Below are 6,488 nucleotides of genomic sequence, written 5' to 3'. Positions count from 1 at the left end.
TGCTCCTGCACCACGAGAGGTAGAAAATCGGCAAGTCGAGGTGTAGGACCATCACAGAGGCTCTGCATCGAGCGGCAGAGAGGCCCGACAGCACCACTGCAAGAGCCTATGCTATTAGAGCTCGGGAGGAGCAAGATGCCGGATGTCATCGAGTGCGTTCTCCTCTACACTACACTGTGCATGCATTGGTGGATCCGGGATCCACTCACTCATACATCTGCATCAATCTACCCGTAGAAAGGGGATCTTGGTAGGGAGAGTGACCAAGACATTCGGTCACTAATCCATTGGGTCACATGTGGTAGTGAACAAAGTATACAAGGGTTGCCGTTGAGGATTCAGGGTATGAATTCTTGGCGCACCTAATTGAGTTACCCTTCCATGAGTTTGACGTGATTTTGGGAATGGACTGGCTATCACGTCATCGGCAATAGTTGATTGCAAATTGAAGAGAATTTCTCTAAAAACTTGAGAGGGTAATGAGATCACGATTGTGGGAAAGGATGATTTCTTGTCCAATGTCATCTCAAACACGATTGCAAGAAGAATGATGAGAAAAGGTGTGAAGCCTACCTAGCACATGTGGTGGATACTAGGCGAGCTAAGCCAAACCCGAGTGACATACCCACAGTGAGAGACTTCCCGAGTATTTCTGAAGAGTTACAGTTTGCCACGAGAAAGGAAGTTGAATTTGCCATTGAGACAACTGCACAAAGACCCATTTCCATTGCTCCTTATAGGATGGCACCACGGAATTGAGGGAGTTGAAAACTCAATTGCAAGAGTTGTTGGATAAGGGGTTCATACGCCCCAGTGTGTCACCATGGGGAGCTCCAGTGCTGTTTGTGAAAAAGAAGGATGGGACTTTGAGGCTTTGTATTGATTACCGGCAGTTGAATAAAGTGATGTGAAGAACAAATATCCGTTGCCTAGAATTGATGATCTGTTTGATCGATTGAAGGAAGCGGAGTATTTTCTAAGATTGATCTCGCATCGAGGTATCATCGGTGAGGGTAAAGGATGTAGATGTGCCCAAAGCGCATTCAGGACCCTATGGGCATTATGAGTTTCGGTGATGCCCTTTGGCTTAACAAATGCACCAATGACATTCATGGACCTTATGAACCGTATCTTTCATCCATACTTAGATCGGTTCGTAGTGGTCTTTATTGATGACATTTTGGTGTATTCCAAGACCAGGGAAGAACATGATGAGCATTTGAGGATTGTTCTGCAAACCCTACGGGAAAAGGAGCTGTATGCTAAGTTGTCCAAGTGTGACTTTTGGCTGAATGAGATTGCATTCATTGGACACATAGTGTCGTGATGGGATTAGGGTGGATCCCAAGAAAATAGAAGCGATGATAGAATGGAAGCCTCCCGTAAATACAAGAGGTCGAAGTTTCTTGGGGTTAGCTGGGTATTACAGAGATTTGTGAAGGATTTTCCCTAATAGCTCCAATGACCAAGTTGTTACACAAGAATGTCAGATTTGACTGGAATGACAAGTGTCAGACCAGTTTTGAGAAATTGAAGGCTATGTTGACAGAGGCACCAGTGTTAACACAGCCAGTGTCAGGGAAGGACTTTGTGGTCTACAGTGATGCCTCTCATAATGGGTTAGGATGTGTGTTGATGCAAGAGGGGAAAGTGATCGCCTATGCTTCCGCATGACTAAGGCCACATGAACAAAATTACCCAACCCATGATTTGGAGCTTGCAGCAATTATCTTCGCACTGAAGATATTGAGTCATTACTTGTATTGTTAAAAGTTCTACATATACACAGACCAAAAAAGCATGAAATACTTGCCAACACAGAATGAGCTCAAACTTAGAAATAGGCGATGTATTGATTTCCTGAAGGATTATGACTGTTTAATAGACTACCATCACAGGAAGGCAAATGTAGTTCTTGATGCTTTGAGCAGAAAATCCTTGACAGCTTTGAGATCTTTGAAGGTCCGTCTCTCCTTGTTTCGAGTTGGATCTATTTTGGCTGAGTTACAAGTGAGGCCAAACTTGCTTCAGCAGATACTAGATGGGCATAAGGCTGATGAGAAGCTAATGGCTATTATGAGCAAGATCTCGGAGGAAAAGCAAGCGACTATGAGGTAAAGGCGGATGGGTGTCAGATTACAAAGGAAGACGTGTGTACCGGATGATGGGAATTGAAGACCGAGATTCTAAAAGAGGCACACACTAGTGTATATGCTATGCACCCAGAAGTACAAAGATGTATCATGACCAAGCTTCGTGATTGGTGGCACAGTATGAAGAGAGATATAGCTGACTATGTGACTAAATGCTTGACATGTCAGCAAGTCAAGGCAGAACATCAAGTTCCATCGGGTTTGCTACAGCCTATACGCATACCTGAATGGAAATGGGATCGGGTCACCATGGATTTTGTAAGTGGTTTGCCTCTCACCCAGAAGAAACACGATGCAGCATGGGTGATAGTTGATAGATTGACCAAGTCAGCACACTTTCTGCCAGTTAGGACTGACTACTCACTGGAGAGGTTAGCAGAATTGTATATTAGTGAGATAGTTAGACTGCATGGAATTCCACTTTCCATCATATCTGATCGAGACCCAAGGTTTACATCGAGATTTTGGAAGAAGTTGCATGAATCTTGGGTACACAACTCCATTTCAGCACTGCTTTCCATCCTCAGACGGATGGGCAATCAGAAAGAGTAATCCAGGTCCTTGAGGATATGCTGAGGAGTTGTGTCATTGAGTTTGAGGGAAGTTGGGATAGATATCTCCCACTGGCAGAATTCGCATACAACAATAGCTACCAGGCTAGCATCCAAATGGCCCCATATGAAGCACTATATGGAAGAAAATGTAGAACTCCAGTGTGCTGGACTGAATTGGGTGAAGATAAATTGGTAGGGCTGCACTGTGAAACAGATCAAGAGAAGGTAAAGATAATCACACTAACTTGAAGGTTGCCTGCATGCATGTAAATCTTACGCCGACCTGAAGAGAAAAGAAATAGAATATGTGGTTGGCGACAAAGTGTTCCTCAAGGTGTCACCGTGGAAGAAAGTGTTGAGGTTTGGAAGGAAGGGTAAGTTGAGCCCTAGGTTCATTGGCCCATATGAAGTCATTGAACGTGTGGGTCCAGTGGCCTATAGGCTAGCTTTACCACCAGAGCTGGACAAGATCCACAATGTGTTCCACGTGTCCATGCTCAGGAGATACCGCTCAGATCCTTCACATGTCATCTCCAGAGAAGAAATTGAAATACAGCCGGATTTGACATATGAAGAAGAACCTCTACGGATCCTGGCTCGGGAAGTAAAAGAATTGAGGAACAAGCGATTCCATCGTGAAAGTGCTTTGGAGGCACCACAACACCGAGGAGGCAACTTGGGAAAGTGAAGAAACGATGAGGCAACAGTTCCCTCAACTGTTTGCATCAGGTAAATTTCGAGGACGAAATTTAAATTAGAGGGGAAGAGTTGTAACACCCTCCCGGTAACCACTCCGTACATTCTATCGTTCGTGATCGGTGTCGGTCCTGACAGATAGAACGTCCAGAAATATATTTAAATTAAAGTCGGGAATCAAAATTAACTCAAATATTAATAAGAAAAATTTAGTAAAAATTTTAGAAATAAAATACAACTGAGTCAAACGAGCCAGTGCCCAAGCAATGGGTCACCGGAGGGAAGTTTCGGTTCTCGCAACGAGGAGCCCTAGACCCGGGGGAAAAATTATAAAATAATTTTTGGGACTCCAGAGAAGGGTCATTGAGGTTCCTATGGCATTAGAATGCCAAGAAAATACCTAGAAAAATTTTTCTATCTGTACAGACAATTTTGGCCCGTTAAGTCAAACGGAGGGCATTTTGGTCATTTCGCCTTCCGAGGTGATTTTTGGCCGACTTGCCCAGTTGAGTAAATAATTAATATGACATAAAATATAAAGAAATATTACTAGAAATGAAATTTAAAATGAGTAGTGAAGGAAAGGAAAGAAAATGAAGAAAAAGATCAATTATGGCATCATGGTGATGTCATTAAGGGAGTTGGACCAATCACACTTAAGCCATTGTTTGACTAACTATTAAAAGAGACTAAATAAGACCAAAATAACAAAATTTCAGCAGCCATCTTCCTCACCCAAAAACGTTACATTCTCTCCCAAAACCCTATTCTTCCATGGGAGCTTAATGGAAGCTTGAGACAACCCACCAAATCACCATAAAACCTTTAGTCATCTTCACAAAAATTTGCCCTAGCACCTTGCTAAAGCTTTTGGCAGCCAAGAAGAAGAAAGAAAGTGAAGCTTTCTCAAGCTTGGATTGGCATACAACAAGGTTAGTGCACTATATACCTAAAACTCCTTAATTTCATGAATGAGCACTTGAATTTAGTAAGAAAATGTCATTTAAATGAACAAAATTCATGTGTGTGTGTACATGAATTTTTTGGCTGCCCTAGTGGAGAAATAGTAAGGAGTGTTTTTGATGAGCTTGAAGTGAACTAGAATTAAGTTGAAAGTTTATAAACATAAGAATAATAATTTGGTATGTTAACTAAGGCATTATGTAGGAAACATAATGTGAAGCTAGGGTTTTGGAGAGTGAAATTTGGTTTTGGCTTATGAAGTGGTAAGTGAACATTATAAGGGTCAATTAGTGACCATTTTAGGTATGTTGACCATAATTAGAACTTAAAAATAGAATGGCAAAGTGAAAGTAAAATTCTGCCCTATGGACAGCAGCATAGGGACTGAAATTTCAGTCCCTTTGCACTGCCATAACTTGGGCAGTGGTAGTCCAATTGAAGTTTGGCCAATTGGACATGAAACTAGGCTTATAATGGCACATTTTTGCTGAAGAAACCATGCCCAAAAGACCAAAGCAAAAGGGTCAAAACCCAGCTCCAATCCGGATTCCCTGCACTGAATTCTGCAGAATTTGACCAAATGAACAGTAACTGTTCATTTGGCCATAACTCACTGTAGATTTGGTCAATTGGTCTGAAATTTTTACAGCAATAAGTTAAGACATAGACAAACAACTTTCATGAAGGAACCTACCCCAAATTATGGCCAGAACCCAACCAACCAAGTGACTCAAGTTACTGTTCCTGCACTGTAGATATGGTAAATTTCTGCAGAATGCAATCCGGACAGCTTGGGTTTTTGAGCCATATCTGGAGCTACAAAACTCCAAATGGAGTGATTCAAAAAAGGAAATTCAACTAGACAAAATAAGGAACAACTTTCATGTTTTACATTTCTTCAAATTCCAACAGTAACAGTGTCCAATGAAACAGTGAAGTAAGGGTACCAAAACTGAAATTTTCTGCTAGTGTGGGTTGCACTTTGAAATTGCAAAAACACTTAATGCCAACAAGTTTTAAACACCAAATGTGGTATGTTGGGAGTGCCAAAGTTGATGTACACATTTTTATGCTAAAAGTCAACATTTTTGGTTGACCAATGATGAATAGTGACACCAAAAAAGTTGAAATTCACAAATTGAAGAATTTAAAAGTTTCAAATGCCCTAGTATACCTAACAAGATTGGTTTGGATAGTTTGGCATGCCAATAGGGTTCCGTTAGCAGTACTGCACATGGCAAAAATGCCATTCTGTGATTTCATGGCTTTTAGCCATTCTGGCTTTGTATTGAGACTTGGCCTTGTGCCTGATATTATTTACAGCTTGTTAGCTGTTCTGTTGCACACCGGGAGATACATATGTGACCGATGGTGTGACGGCCCGAGGTACTAGGTACCCAGTGCCAGTTTACCCGTTATCCAGTCCAGTCGTCTAGTGTAGGTTACTTGGGGCAACCAAATGAATAAAAGTGAATAAAGCTAATGATTTAATGAATATACCAAGACCAAACAAAGAAAGCATACACATTGTATACACATTTATTTTCTTGCTATTTTCTTCTATTATATTATTGCACCACTAAGCATTATTGCTTAGCGCGTTGCTTTTGCCACGCGTAGGTACTGGAGATCCCGATCGTGAGCCCAGTAGACCACAGACTGGGTGAGTCTATCTGACAGTTCTGCTCAGTGTCCGTGTCACCTCACTACCTGCAGTGCATCGGTAGGGCACTAGGTGTCATTTTGTCATTTTGATATTTTGTAGCAGATTTGTATTTTCTCATATGTATTTGAACTCATGTAATATATTTTGATGTATATGTAAATTATGAAAATTGTATTTGTTAATGGAAAAGTAGATGTTTACTTGTGATTTACATGCGAACATCACATGTGAATGATGAATGAAAATGGAAATTGAAATGTGGAAATCATGATATTGAATTTGGTGTTGATAATGGATGTTTGAGAAATATTGTTGAGATTTTGGGATATTGGAGTTTGAGATGATGAAATAAAAATATTGGAAGTGTTTTTAACAGGTTCCGAAGAACGGTTTTCTCCATTTTTAGCCAGACTCATGGATTTTCTTTAAAATTTTCGGAACCTTAAATGAATAATA

General features: G+C 40.9%; 1 long non-coding RNA gene across 1 annotated transcript; it reads left to right on the top strand.

Moving 5' to 3' along the window:
• Window positions 1-3,834: 3,834 nt before the first annotated feature.
• Window positions 3,835-6,243, top strand: LOC131173210 (uncharacterized). Its single transcript, XR_009143442.1, has 2 exons — window positions 3,835-4,335; window positions 5,987-6,243. It is a non-coding gene; the product is annotated as an uncharacterized LOC131173210 (long non-coding RNA).
• Window positions 6,244-6,488: the final 245 nt, after the last annotated feature.

This window comes from Hevea brasiliensis, chromosome 2 (genome assembly GCF_030052815.1).
Source record: "Hevea brasiliensis isolate MT/VB/25A 57/8 chromosome 2, ASM3005281v1, whole genome shotgun sequence".
Classification (NCBI taxonomy): domain Eukaryota; kingdom Viridiplantae; phylum Streptophyta; class Magnoliopsida; order Malpighiales; family Euphorbiaceae; genus Hevea; species Hevea brasiliensis.
This window is presented reverse-complemented; position numbering and strand designations above follow the sequence as displayed.